At 43.1% G+C, this 15,643-nt stretch overlaps 1 protein-coding gene across 1 annotated transcript in view; it reads right to left on the reverse strand.

The window, feature by feature from the left end:
- Positions 1–15,643, reverse strand: part of lrrc4ba (leucine rich repeat containing 4Ba) — a 34,611-nt gene that overhangs the window by 12,984 nt on the left and 5,984 nt on the right. Inside the window, exon 2 of the mRNA XM_044050703.1 lies at positions 15,038–15,373. The gene's annotated coding sequence lies outside the window, so the exon portion shown is untranslated. The remainder of the gene's footprint in view (positions 1–15,037; positions 15,374–15,643) is intronic.

Consider the following 15,643-nt stretch of genomic DNA (forward strand, 5'->3'; position numbering starts at 1 on the left):
TATTCCGTCAATTTACCCAATTGACTTTTTTTGTTGGAATTCAGTTCGCACTGGTCCACGTCTGATATGATGAACAGAGCAATGTTTTTCCGATCAACGTCATCATTGATTAACACACGTGCTCTTGGCGCAGACTTGCATGCTCTGTGGTCAAAGGCTTCAACACCCAGAGAAATAAATAAAGTCCTGGCGGGTAAATTGGCTGCTTCGATCTTAACAGCATCAGGATGGGTTTTAACGGCCCGTGTAACAGTTCCCAATAAAAACAATTCAGAAACAATTTTGGAGAGTTTGTGGCGCACACGAGATCTCTGTAAACAGGGACAACCCTCGCGGTCTAACAGGGAGTTAGTGCGGCAGGATAATGACGAGGGCTGAAGTGAACACCTTCTGTGGATGTCTTCTCACAGACTGACAGAGTCTTGGCACCTTGAGGCATCGCTAGGGGGCAAGGTCTCAAGGGAAATGTCCAAGGAAGAATGGAGGATTGGTTCCCATCTTCCACCCTTGTATAGACAATTTTAGGTCTCGGGCACGGTTAAGGGCAGTAATCTGAGTGGTCAACGGACAAAAAGTGATCCAGGCGTTTAAAAATATCTGCCAATGATACATTTTAATTGAATGTGTCTTTTTCTTAACCACAACAATAAAGTTTCAAGACAGAAAAAGCACAGTCACTCGAGCTAAATGTGTCAATCGTAAAGTTAACCAGCTGACTCAGTAATCTGTATTCTACAGCAATATTAACCACTGCCACCATAGGCTACTGGTCATACCAAAACAAGTATAGTACAGCTGTAAAAGCCTTGAGTGTATTGAATTGAGCAATGGTGCGTTTTATTGCTAATGAATTCAACTTTTATTTGCAAGCGGAAGAATGTGTTATTTCTTCTGCTCAGTTTCACTTCTAAGCTCTGCAGCGCTGAGGGTAACTGCAGAGTCAGATGATAATTCTCTTTTGGCTCATCACTCCGAGCAGCACCTCTGTACAAGTAGTCATTTGTAAAAAAAAAAAAATTATCATTTTCATTTAAATACATTTGTTAAGTCCCTATCTATCACTGAACGAGGGGACACAATGATGTCTGAGCCTATAGCACACTGATAAAAGTGTTTAAATATTCATATGTTTGCAATTTTACCAACTGTCTGTGATGAGATTCATAAGAAAGGGGCTTTTGTTCGGTTGCCGCTTCGGATGAAAGAAATTTAATTAATAAGAGTCAACCAAAAATTGAAATTTCGCAGGGATGGAAAAGTGAGGCCACGCGGAGCTGTGAGATGAAGCGCTGCAGGCGACAGGCTGCAAAACTCCAACTTCTCTGCCAGGTAACCGACTCTTTTCACTGCAGACTCGTGTCATGTGCAGCTGTCATCGCTGCGCCACAATTCTATGACCTGGAGCAATAAACTGCACTTCCTGTTACCGATAGTTACTACAAATGTCAGCAAAACAACCAGGAAATGTTTAAGATTGGCGCTTTAAAATCTGCAAATTAGTGCCGTCATTTTTACAATCTTAATTTTTTAAGTAGGTAAGAGTAATTTAATTATGGCTCTATACTTCCACGATACAGTTTCAGTGCGACTCATCGTCACGGTCATCACAAATGCTTCAACGTCGTTTTATGCGATCACAGATTTGGTTTGAACTGAACTACGGCGGAAGGTGTTGTGATGCAGCTCGCCGCTTGTGATCACGTCGTTCTGCAGTGCTGTCGCTAAATACACCAGACTTCTCTGTTAAATACTGAGATTTTAGAAATGTCCTTGCTAAATGTTGGAGATCATGTTTTCAGGATCGTTTGAACTGATCTACAGTTCGGCATTGTTCGGTTTGAAAAAAACCTCCCTGGTGCTATTGCTAATGGAAAAGCAAAAAAAACAAAAGTCAAGCTGTGCCAGTACCGTGTAGTGGAAAAGCACCATTAGCAATTTTGCACACACACCAATTAGTGATGGTGAACTTGTCCTCTGCATTGAACCCAGGGACATCCCAGTCCTTGGCCCATCCCAAGATCGGACCAACGACCTTCCGGCTATAAGCCGGATTGCGTTCCTCTTGGCCATGCGCTGCCTAATTGCTTGCACGCAACATTCGACTATCTACTAGAAGCAGGCGTTTTTTCTAATGATGTAAAAATAGTGACAGATGGGACCACCAGACAAATGCCCAATTAATGAACTGGCCATCCATTTTCTGCACTGCTTATCCTTTGAAGGTCATGAGCTGGAGCCGATTCAAGCTGAGGCTGGGTGAGAAACAGGGCTCAGCCTGGTCAGGTTGGCTGCCAACCACAGGACCAAACCAAGACAAACAACCATTCACACACACAGGCACGCGAGAGTCTTCCATTCACCGCACCCCAATCTGCATGTCTTTGCACAGTGGACGCACGCATGAGACGACTGGCGGACAGCGCGCAGCGGCATTTGAACACAAAGAGCCCAAATCAAATCAGCCTCATCTCACCGTTAGCCTCACTGTGTCATTTTTAGAAGGGAATGTGACACAGCACAATCGAGTCGCTCTCTCACTGTCCCAGACAATCGGCAGACAAATTTAAGATATGATAAATCAGCGCTAATATGATTAGCCTCAGTGTCTGCTGGTTAACATAAAACAAACACTAAATTGTCACTTAGCAGGCGCTCCTCGCTCAACCTGCAATAACTTGTTTGTCCGTACAGTATACAGAGGCTAAAGTAAAGTATGTAATGTATTTAATGTGTTCCAGCATCCTTCCATAGGTCAGATTATAATCCTGCAATACAGACACAAGAACCCGGGCCATTCTAATCCCATCCAAACCTCCCACCGTCTGCCACTAACCATCATTCATTTTTTAGCCCAGTCTGATCCTCTAACCTCATTCAGCCCCGTCCTGGTCCCAGGGCAGTCCATCACACTTACAAAGCTTACACTCTTCACAGGCTCTTATAAACATTTAGAGCTTTTGACTAACTGCCAGGCAAAATTGACTTTGGGATAAAAGACCATGGGGCTTTTAAAAAAATGAAAAGGGAAATTCTACAACGGGACACGGAAGCTCTGATTTAATGAAAAAAAAAAGAAAAAAAAAGAAGCAGTTTTATCCTGCAGAAGCAGCCAAGTCACACACAGAGTTTTCTCTTTTTAATGGTCGGGATGGGGGTTGGAGTGCAGGGCTACCACGAAAGGTACTTGTGGATAGCTTTTATTCACAAGGGAAGTGGGGACATATTGTGCTGAATGAGAGAGAGGAAGCCCCCCACACTCCCTCACTTCCTTCCCTCTGACTCTTCTGCCGGCCTCCTCCTCTGTATCTGCTCTCCCACCCCAGAGCGCTGAAAGAAAGCTGGATGAGCATTGGCCTCGCTGATGAATGAAGCCCTGACGTCATTTGCCCACACACACACAAACACACTTGAAACAGTGTGACTAATAGTGTACTTATGTCCTTTGTGTTGCCGCAGATATAACCTGATTCATATCTGGCTCCCAGGGGAGGAGAAGCCCCCCCCGCCCCCAGGTTACTGAAATATCCAGACACGTTGGATGTTCTTACAGGTGAATCAATGAGGCTAGTCAATAACCTCCACTCAACAGGGATTTAAGGATGCACCTCTGTTATGCCAGTAGATTAAGGTGAATACAGCCTTATTGTTCTTTTTTGTTCCAAAGAAATATGGCTTCATATAGAATCATATTTGAGTCTGTCTATTGACTCAGTGTGTATTAGATAGTTGTATGTGGAGTAGCAAACGGTTGATTAATGTGGTCTCAAGTGTGATTCACTGTAATATCATTATCTCCAGGTTATGTTTGTGGCCATATTCCCTGGTCTGTTTGTTTGGCTTGAGCAGCATAACTCAAAAAGTGACAGATTAAAATTTTTATGTACGTTACGACCAAGGTGAGACATTCATATACTTGGCTAAGCGGATAAGGATTCAACCCTTTAACACAGAGTGTGTCACAGACGACACGTTTGCACAAGCACACTTTGCATTACTGTAATTACGCAACGGGTTGTGCTATCGGAAAAATTCGAATGGTTTCTGAAAGCAATAACATGTGGTTATTACGGTAATGTCAGTAGTGCTGTTGCAGGAAGCCGGAGAATCAGTGTCTTTGTCGCCGCCAGAGAGGAAAGAGTTGGAAAAACGTCTGTACGTAAATTTCCATTTTTGGACATTGAGAGAAAAAGTCAAACAAATGTTATAGTAAATGTGTTTTAACTGTTCAAATTTCAAATTGAACTTTTTTTTTTTACTTTGTGTTTCTTCATTTTAAATTGTTAATTCACTATTTTAACATGCAGTCATTTGTAAATAACTGCCAGATATTGAAAGTTATCCTGGGAAAAAAAATGGGCAAAAGCACTAAATGACAGGATATTCTCTGGTCCTTTTTTACTTTACATGTCATTTAGCAGATACTTTTATCTAAAGCGACTTACAAGGGAATTGAGTATAACCTGCCAGGGGAGGAGTTGCGACCATGAAGTCTTTTGCACACAGGGTACCGGTCTTAACCACTGAGCTACCCCCCCGTCACCTGCACACCCGTGTAAAGTTTGCTGACCAAAACTGAGACGAGGTGTATTTGTCAAATTTCAGCAGACAAAGAACAGATGACATCATTAAATGATAATCTACAACAATGACATCGACAGCTGTAGATGCAAATGTGTAGGTTGTTTTTTTTCCTGCATCCTACGGGTCTGTGATAAGATCATGGCAACAACTGACTCATGTTGCAAGAGTTGTGATGTGAGAGATGTGTTGCATCTTCCCAGACTTAAATGATTTCTCATGTCTGGTGATATAATATTCATTTGTGGTTTATTTTCATTTTAGCTGGAAGAGAATTTGAATAAAATCTTTTTTGAAATGTGGACTAAAATGTTGACATGTTTCTTTCCACTAGGCACCAGTTACACTACGAGACTAAAATGTTAGTGGTCAAAACAAAAATTTGTAAAAAACTGCTAAAAAAGAAAGTGACTACAGTGACTCCCCCCTTTTTTAGTAAAAGATGTTATAGAACATCCCAGTCTGTATTTATTTTCTTTTTTAACGTCTGAACAAATGTTTCAAATGTGTCATCCTCTGAAGGTTGATGTTAATCCGGGATTATATAATGGATGACAAGAGTATGATTATACTATGCTCATGGATATGTCCTCAAGTAAACCACCATCATCATCAAGTTAAGTTCCAAAAATGGTAAATGGTACACTACAGTTTTACCATTCACCCATTCACACCCAAGCTCACCCACAACCTTCGAGTTGAAAGATGACTCGCTCTACCACTGAGCCACCGGTTCCCAATTTAACTGCATACAGAACACAGGATAGAAATCTATATAACATAGATATTATATCATGCAAACCTGAAGGTCATTTAACCTTCTAATTGGATAATTAACTACTGTATGCATTAATATTATTATTATTATTATTATAATCAGACAAAAATGACTTGTTCAGATTGGGAATATGATTGCATGATGGGAATTGCAGCCTCACGTGTTGCTGTCGCTCTCAAAGTTGCCTTTGCTTATTGGAGTGAAATCTTAAAACGTACAAGTTCTTATTTTTTAGCAAACAGCCTGACGAGGTTCCATAAACTGGACCATTGCTGTTCCACAGCACTCATCCTTGTCAAGCAGGATATACGTATATATATATATATATACATATATACATATATATATATATATATATATATATATATATATATATATATACATATATATATATATACATATATATATATATATACATGTACTGCAGCCCCTCACTCGGCCTCCCACTCAAAATGTCCAAAGATGCTCTGTTGCTCTTGTGAGGACGCAGGATTCAGAGAGAGCCTCCGAATCCTCAGATTCAGGATTGCTCCTACAGAAGCAGGGACCTCCTCTGCGTCAGAGGGGGGTCAAGAGCTGCAGATTAAAAGTCGCTGTGTTCATCACTCTGCTAAAGTACCCCCATTAACAGACATTAAATCACCTACCACGTATGTTCAAATCCCTAACTGGGGGCCTCGCACCACTTATCATTACATGCTGGGATAAAAGTCTTTTTTCTGTGGTAGCATCTTCACTGTGCCCGCTCTCGACTTCAAATGAAATCCACTTATTACTGCCGTGGCCGGGTGCGGCAGCTGCACGATTTTGTGAACAATTAATCCGCATTTAAGGTTGTTAAGTGTGTTGATGCACTCAATTCCCGCACGCCGAGGTGGAATCCGGCATTCGGGAATGTCTCTCAGCCATTTAGGGAGCGAATGTAAACTGCACAAGTTTTCGGCTGCTGTAAAACATTTTGTGTTCCCGAGCCGAGTGTTTGCTGCTCGCAGCTATTTTGTTGAGGATGACACGGTTCAGCAATTCTGCGTTTCACACTGCCCTCACTTCCTTCTGTTGTTTCTCTTTTGCCGAGGAGAAAGCATGCGAGTGCGTGTGTGAGGTCAAACTGTGGCGTGTCAACCCTGACTCAGTGTGTGTGTGTGTGCTGGAATGAGCAACACAAACTAACACACTTCCTCTCAGATTATATTTCAAATCAAAGGAAATCAATAAAAAAATATTCCTGTTTATGGGGGATTTGTCTGAATGTCTTTAGCAATTCAAATTAATTTATGCAGCTCTCACTCTATTTTAAGAGTCATTTTCTCTATTGACTCTATTGATCTTTGCCTCTCAGGCAACAGAACAGGGAGCATTTACCAAAAGAGAAAAAACATCTTTAATTTTGGTAAATCTGGAGATGAGAGTTTGTTTTGCTTTCAATGACACTTCTTGGATTATTGATGCATTAAAGTAAGCTGGCTGTAACATTCACATCAGATTAGTGTCTTCTGGGTTGAATTTCTGCTGATTGTGGATGCGATGATAATGGTAATATTGGCATCTTTTATACCCCACCTATAATGGCCTTTAGGTTATCTGTAGGTTTGGTCAAATGCATAGATAAGACCACAGTTTGATTTGTTTATTCTCGATAACAACAATCAAAGTTTTGTGCAGTTACAAACAAATCGAAACAAAGTTTTCATTATTATTTAAAGTTAAAGTTCTACAAAAAGAAACATGCGCAGCCAACAAGGACATAAATCATAGAATATAAAAAACAGGACTGGTCCTTTAATTTGACTGGAGTACGCACATGTAAATCTGTGCAAGCAGGGGATTGTTGTTTTCAGTAATACAAAGCATGTACAAATACTTATATGCAAATCTTAAAAAATAAAATATGTTGTTTTGTTGCTGAGACTCTGAAGTAGCGAGCAGTAAGTGTCCTCCTCTGCATTTTTGTTTATTAATTTGTGCCTAGTGCAATGAGGGGATTTATAGTTTGCACTATTTTGGTGGTGCAGAGCCCCATAGTGTGCACTCTTTATTATTAGCCATGAATCTAACAGCTGGGGCTGGTGTGCTGCACATCCATATACCCACACCCTGCATCTCTTAGTGGAGTTAACAAAAAAAAGAAAAAAATGCTACGCAACTTTGTAGATAACAAAAAAAAACAAATTCTTAATATATCTGTGCACATCGTACATGAAATATGCTACAAACAACTGAGGGAAATCTACTAAAGGCCATTGCTTATAGTTTGAAAGTCATTAAAAAAGTGTCTTATTGTTAAAGACTCGAGTTACAAACACATGAAACTTAAACATATTCTTTGGGGATGTTAATGTGTTAGTTCAGGTTTTTTTGAAGTGTGATTGTTTGAGGTATTGACCCTGTGCTGACTTCCTCGTGGGACCAGGAACAAACCGAAGCCATTACACAAAGAAAGAGATTTAAGCTGCTTTCTCTTGCCGTTACACAGCCTTTGTCACTGGAAAATGAACGACTCACTCCCCACACCAAACTCCATAGAGAAAATCAGCGGTTTTACATCATAGCACATAGGAGTTGTTGATCCATACCCCCCCCCCATCAGTGAGCAAAAATGTGTTATAGTGACTTTGGTGTTTGAAATTCCTCATTCAGGTTTACCTGAGTTACACATTCTCACCAAACGCAGCAGCAGTAAACCAGCAACACTCGACGGAAACATGCTGGTTTTCTATATGGACACTGGTGCAGGAGAGTGAGTGGTTAACAAACATGTGTGCAAGATAAAGCCTTTAAATTTACAGTATATATATATATTTAGGAAAGTGTAGACTTAAGCATGAGCAGAATTCATTAGGTAGGAAGTTTGTTGTCCTTGTGCTCCTGTTGGCATCAGCAGTGCTGCAGTGGGGTACACAGTAAAGTCAGCGCTAAATATGTTTCAGTATCACACACAACCACACTTCAAAAACACATCAAATAAAATTAAAATAAATCACTATGGACTAGGTGAACAATCCCAGGCCTATCATCCTTTCTTTTCTCCATCATACTGCACCAATGTTTGTTTGTTTTAAAAGGTGGACTATTTTTGGAGAAATTTAAATGATCCCATCAAATATATGCTGCTGCTTAACCTTAAATACATTTGTAAAAAAGTAATTTGAGCAATGTCATTGCTTCGCTTCTCAAGGTCAAAGTCAAGGTCATCGAAACAGGACTCCGGCAATAGAAGTGTCGCCCCTCATTTTAGGCTCTTCAGAGAAAAATGAGAAGAAAACGCAAGAAATGTTGAGAACAACAGTATTTTAAATAAGAATTATGAAGAGATACGTTAAAATGAACAACTGCGTTGGTTAAACATAAGTAAAAGGGCAAAACTAGATTGGATAGTTATTATATGAAATAGTTTGTGAAAAGTGCATATAGGTGCAATACACAAGTGTGCAAAAAACAAAGGCAATGCAAAATAATCCACTGTGAAAAAGTGCGATCAAAAACAAAACTAAATCCCAGCGTCATATCTGTATCTGCTGCGTTATAACTCACTGCACAGACAAGTTAACGTTAGGCGACATTAAATAACATTAAAAACAAAAGTAGGTCACCATACAACAGTAGCCAAACACTGCAGTGTACGGATTTTGCAGTGTAGCAGCGGCTTGGTGCCTAATTAGGATTTCAGGAGAGGGAAAAAAGGGAAATAAACATTCAGACAGTGTGGTGCAACATGTGGGGCAGAGGTGGATACGCTTTAATTATGGTCCATCTGTCTGTGCATCTCCAGCTCCATGACTCTACACAACACCTTACACTTTTAGGAGTCGATTTTACAAACGAATGTATGAGCGTATGCATGTGTGAAACAAGCACTGCTCTTCTGGCCTCCATCCATTCAGGCCTCGCCCCAGCCTTTTCTATGAGTGACACACTGACTAATACGCAGACAGATAAACACTCACACTGACAAACACGATAAGGCTTCGCCCACGAAACACTGAGACACACTGACTGATGGACGTCTCCATGGAGACCAGTCACCAAGACTGACACAATGTCTCTCGCAGTCGAGTACCTCGCCCGACTGAAACGGTGAGGCAGAGGAGAGAAAAGAGAAGAAAAGGAAAGAGATAGAGAAGGAGAGATAAAGAGTGGAAACACACTGTGTTAGCATTAAGATGATTACAGAGCAGCGCTGAGATATCCCAGCGTATGCATGGATGCGGTGCAGAGCTGGTCTAGCGGGCCATGTGATTGTTTTCCTTGCCCTCCGATCTCCCCCTCTCATACCTCAGTCCCACCCCATCACTCACACCTCAACATCACCTTTCCTCGTTTACACTCCTCGTACAACCTCTCCATCCCTCCTTTTCCTCCTCCGCTTCTCCTCGCCCAATTCCCTTCGCCTCACCTAAGGCATGTTTACTTCCACACCTCACCTCCTCTGCTGATTTCTCCACCCTTCTCCTCTCTGCAGGTTCTTCTCTCCACCCCTCTCTCTCTCTCTCTCTCTATCTCTCTCCATTTCTCCCACGCTGTGCGAAATGGAAGCTCTCATAGAGACCTGAGGTTGCCATAGTAACCTGCCATAGTAACCACTCACCATCTTGCGTGTCTCCGTCTTGTTGACGGGGGCTTGAGGTGTCCGTGGCCCTGCTCTGCAGCTCTCAAAGCAGGGTGTCAGTTCAGTAAACCCTGCAGTGTGATGGAGAGTCTCTGTTTTTGCCTTAGTAAACTTCCGCAGTTGTGAGGAGGTCGGTGACAGATAACTGACTGATGACAACAGTAATCTGCAGGGCAGTTTGCTGTATTATTAGACAGAGGTCACCAGAGGTGCAAGGCAGGGAGGAAAATTGGCTATCAATTGCCCACGATGGGATGTTATGCCTTCCAACTTTCTCCATTTTAAAGAAAATGACCACATTAAGACTCACTGGGCTTTCAGTGTGGCATATTGTACACCCCACAATACCAATTAAATCTTTTTTTTTTTCTTTTTTTTAATAGTCCACACAGTGATATTTGAGTCTCACCACAGCATCACCCAATCCAATACCACCACAGAAAAGTGCAAGAGGGGCAAAATATATAAATAAACTAGTACAACTGAGTCAACATATATTGTGGAGAGTCCAGGGAGTTGGAGAACAAACAGTGAAAGCATGTACAGCTTCACATGAGAGTAATCGTCTCAACTACACTGCCAAATCTGCCATTTGTCACAAATGCGGGCTGTCGCTGCACTACCTACGTCCTCAGTGGCTCTTAGTGCTGGCGTCTCTCATCACCACCATCTCACTGTGCCATCAACACACTGCGCTCCACTGAAAATGTGACAATCTCCAATGAGATCCAAAAAAGGACGCAAGTCTGATACTTGTGCGACGGCGTGCCCCACGCTTCTCTCCAGGCATCTCATCGTGTGCCGTGGAAACCAAACCTGTCTGTGTCAGACGTGAATCACAGAGAGAGAGAAAAAAAAAACTGTTAAGCCTCGCACTTTGGTCATCAGGGTTATAGTTTCTATGTTTACGGCTTACATGCACCATCTGTTTTTGCTCTCTGTATCAATATGTATCAGTATTTTTACTGTCATGAGCAGCAGCATCACACTGCTATTGTGCATCCAGCCAGCAAATCCAGTCATTGAGGCAGACAGAGGAAAGGCCCCAGTCTCACTGCAATGCTGTACTGAGCTCTCATGCCGCCACTGACCCAAGTCAAACTCCCTCAAGACTTTGTGCTGAGACGCATCCAAGCTCAAAGGCTTTGGCCTCAAGGGGCGGCGGTCACTGAGGCCAGTGACCGCCTTCATTAACTACATCACATTCACGTAGTTATATTCACGAATATAACCACGTGATGATATTATCCCAACAGCATCCTGACTGATTTAGAGTGTGGAGTCACTGCATTGACACGTGAGCGAGGGGCCACTTTTGGACCATCTTCACTAACACATCATCTGACGTTTGGAAAAGCATTGATGTACAAGTCATGAGGAGGGAATGGGACGGATTGCTTTAGTCCATTCGCAGGTGTCCCTCTCGTGATGAGTCCTGATGAGAATATTCCTGGAGGGAAAATCTTCAACACCCGGGTCTGGACCAGAGACTCAAGCAAACCAATCACGGCTAATTATATCAACCCGGCCATCATAGGCAGCTTTGTATTTCTACTGTGGACGGGTCAGTGCTCATGCGTTGCCATCCCTCTTGTTACTGAGACTCAAATTGTCTCAAAAACAAAATCTCAGATCTCCGTCTCACAGTCCAAGCATGGCAGTTGCACATGTGTGTGACATGATCCCAGTGTCTCAGATCGTCATGCTGCATTATTAAAGGAGACAGCCGGAGGTTGTTCCCACAATTTTCAGCCCCCTTATGCTGATCAGCGACTCTCTCTCTTCAGCCTTCAACCTGTGTGCATCAGCAAGTTGTGCAGCCATCAATCAATGACACCCTCGCCCTATGAAGAGATCAGCGACCAGCTTGCCCTGATTAGTGCAGTTTTAGTGTCATCTATAATCTGCCTCTCTCTGCCACACATACAGAACCGAGCGTGTGCACACTGGCACACACGCGCGCATGCACGCTCACACAGACACCAAATTTAGGGCAACAGTTACACTCTTTGAATTCTAATGCTGCAGCAGAGACGTCCCCCAGAATTAATGCAGTCCTTTGTCCTCTTAGGTACAGTAGGGGACGAGGAAAGGCAAACGACACTAACCAGATTAAAAGCATGCTGGCGTCATTCGAAAGATGCACAAACCGTTGACATTGGACAACGTTTGGGGGTAATCATTCGTATGCTGGACTACCCCTCAGGCCCTTTCCCACCCCACGCGCTTGGTTTGGAAGGATCTGCTGCGGCTTCTCCAGACCTGCTCCAAAGACGGTGGACCAGTGGAAGGCTGAGCATTATCTCAAAGTCACACCTTCCCTCTAAGCCAGGTGTGCACGTGTAATTTACCATGTCCCCGTCAACCTGCTCGCTTGTTTTCATCAAGCTTGTCGGCCATGCATAAGTGGTGTGTCTCAGGAATTAAAGAGCATCCTGGCCTGATTCCTCAGATGAATGAAATCAATCAGCGAGTGCTTAATTTGAGACCCAGGAAGGATTTAGGACTTGGATTTGTAGGGCACATGCACCTATGTGTTAAAATTAACAGCTGACAGTTAAAATTAATGAGTTGACCACATTAAGTCACTGGGCTGCTGGAAAAGTAGAGGAAATACATAACTGTATTTATGTTTTCCCTCCTACAGGTGCAGGAGAATATAAAAGGTGGTTGTGGTGTAAAACAATATGTCCTGTGGTTGCATATTTCTCACATGCTGGAGTTCAAAAGATTGTGTCTTTCCTCATGTCTAACACAGTGATGAGCCTGCAGCACAAGGAGAACTGTCTGAAACTGGAGCTTGTGTTACAGGTAAAGAATCCATAGAGGGGGAATAAACTGAATAAAACATTCCACCTACATTAACTAATCCATGTTCACCTCTCCTTGTGAATTATGACAGTTCAGTTTTACTAACGCGCATATCAGGCGGAGAAGTGTCAGGACTTTGCACCTTCAGGACATAAAACAAAAATGACTCAACCTGAGTTCTGCTTTATTTCCAGGCATCTAATAATTCACCACAGTTTGCTTTCAAGTGTCTCTGCCCCCGAATTCCCAAGAAGGAAGCTTAAAAGGAGTTGGAGCCTTAAGACCACATCACAAATGTTAAATAAATACTTCCTTATTCCCCCTGAATTCTCAAATGGTTAGCTTTTAGCATCCTAACCCACTCTGAATCCATTTGACTTAAATTACTCATTGGTTTTAGGGAGAGGAACGAGGGCAAGCAGCAAAGTCTGGCACGACTCGAGTCCTGCCTTTAAATGTGACACCATGTGACAAGACTCTCATGAGACTGAGGCCTTGCTGCTGCATACTGTATATAGTTCATATACATATATATGTAGCTGAGAGAGAAGCCTCACATGGTCATTATATGGACATAAAGCTGCGGAATATGAGTGAATAAAATACAGGCGACATAAAACTATACCATCCTCTAAAAGTTTTACATTGGCTCTATTGATACGTCTACTGTATGTCATGAAGCAGTGGCTCATAAATGGTGTGTGTCATGCTCTTTCGCTTGACGGCTGAGCTACAGCGGTGTAGTAGTTTACAGGTGTAACAGGCATAAAACCTAATATGGGTGAATTCATTAAAACAAAAATCACAGATCATAAAATACAAGCAGGAAAAACAGAAGTGTTTCAAAAATGATGCTGTCCACTGTCAAGAGATGCCTAAAGGGTCTCCTCTAGTTTCTCTCCCTTCCAGTGTGTGTTAGTGGGGGCGGAGGTGGGCGCATTATTCCCCCCCCCCGTCAAATCCTGCCCCAGTGCCCCAATTCACCCTCCAACAGCCCATTAATATCTTATTTTCTTTCATAAAAGTCAGGCTATCATCCAGCTTGGTCCACACGCACGCGCACACACACACACACACAGGTGCAGCCGTTCATCTTTGGACTTCCATTCATTAGGACTGTCTGAACAAAGTGTAATCCCTCCTGACCGTAACCACAAACATGCAACCCTAACCTTAACCTAACCACAATGCATATCTTAGTCTTACTCTTAACCACTTCCTCTGCCTCATTAGGACCAGGTTTTGGTCCACATGAGGACCACTACTTGTCCTGAGTCTTAAAAGGTCTGTAATTATGCCAGGTCCTAAAGATGTAACAAATTCAACTACACACACACACACACACACACACACACGTGGTACCATGCAGCTATCTCCTCGCGCCAGTCTCGCTCCCGTTCGGATTCCTGTGAAACACCGCACATTAGCATTTTACTAAATCCTCTCATAACCGTGTCATTGTGTGCTGCAGATAGAGGCAGCAGATCTTCATTCATCGGTGCTAATCTATCTGCTCCTTGTTCCCAGCCTGAGGGGCCCCGAGCTCTGACTCACAGCTTAACCCACCGCGCGTAAAGCCGCAAGGTGGCTGCGCATTTTCCTCCAAATCTGGGGTCATCGGCGAGGGCCAGTGTGGCCAACGGAGCCCCGACACGAGTTAACACTGTAGCCTGCTCCCATTAGAGAGGTTCAAAGAAGTGTGTGTGTGTGTGTGTGCGTGCGTGCGTGTGTGTGTGTGTGTGTGCCAACCGGATCACACATTACCTCGCCAAGAGCGCGCGCGATTGTGTGTGCGCGCGTGTGCGCCTCTTATCGCAAAGGTTAGATTAACTTGTAGTGAACAAGAAACAGGGGAAACATCACTGAGAGGATGTAAGAAAAGTTTGAATCGAGCGTGTGAAAATCAGACAAGTGGAGATTCTCTAAGTTATTTACGTGGATTTTCATCACACACATGCGCGTCTCGTCATACATGTGAATCCTGTGTAGTGGACACACATACACATGCACACAGAACAATCAGTGAGGAGGCCTGGACCGGATCTCTCTCACGCACGTGCACGTGCGCATGTACACGCACCATATCAGGTCGTAAAGGAAAACAAATGTCATTCCATCGCATTAGTAGTTTTTCTGCGCAGGGAGCAAAACGCACAAACTGTCCAGACACACACACACACACACACAAGACACACGGCACAATGACAGCACATGTCACACGCACACACACACACACACACGGTGTGAATGTCATCGACACTTACCTTTTATTTGATGATGATGCGATTAAGTCCTGAATGTTTGTCTCAAACGCCTGGTGAGTAACTCCAGAGAGAGAGAAAACGCTCTCACCTTCCCTCAAACTGAAGCGTATTCCACTGCAGAGCCGCTGCCGCCGCCGAGGCTGTCTTCTCTCTCTCGCTCTCTCTCCCTCTCTCTCCCTCTCTCTCACATTGATTCACCCTTTCCAAGTGCTGCGCTGCCACCGCTGGTAATGAGAACTGTCTCAGAAATCTTCAGGTGGATGGAACCACTGCTGGTCTACGGCGAGGGGATGCTGATCTCCGCTGCTGCCGCTGCTGCCGCTGCTGCTGCTGCTCCTGCAACATTAAATATAGCATATTTCTATTTAGTCCCCCATCATTTGCATAAATATAAATGTATACATATATGTTCTCTTATTGTTATGCAAGAGGAAACACGCCACAGTGCCTCTACTGTTGCTCCCTGCACACACACCACAACACCCAGACAACCAATCATGCAGGTTTCTAAATATTATCAACCCAGGATGAGATGACAAGTATCACCTGTAAGTGTGCTCATCATCATCATCATCATCATCCCTTTAAAAATGATCATGTTTGAGC

This window comes from Solea senegalensis, linkage group LG19 (genome assembly GCF_019176455.1).
Source record: "Solea senegalensis isolate Sse05_10M linkage group LG19, IFAPA_SoseM_1, whole genome shotgun sequence".
Taxonomy (NCBI): Eukaryota; Metazoa; Chordata; class Actinopteri; order Pleuronectiformes; family Soleidae; genus Solea; species Solea senegalensis.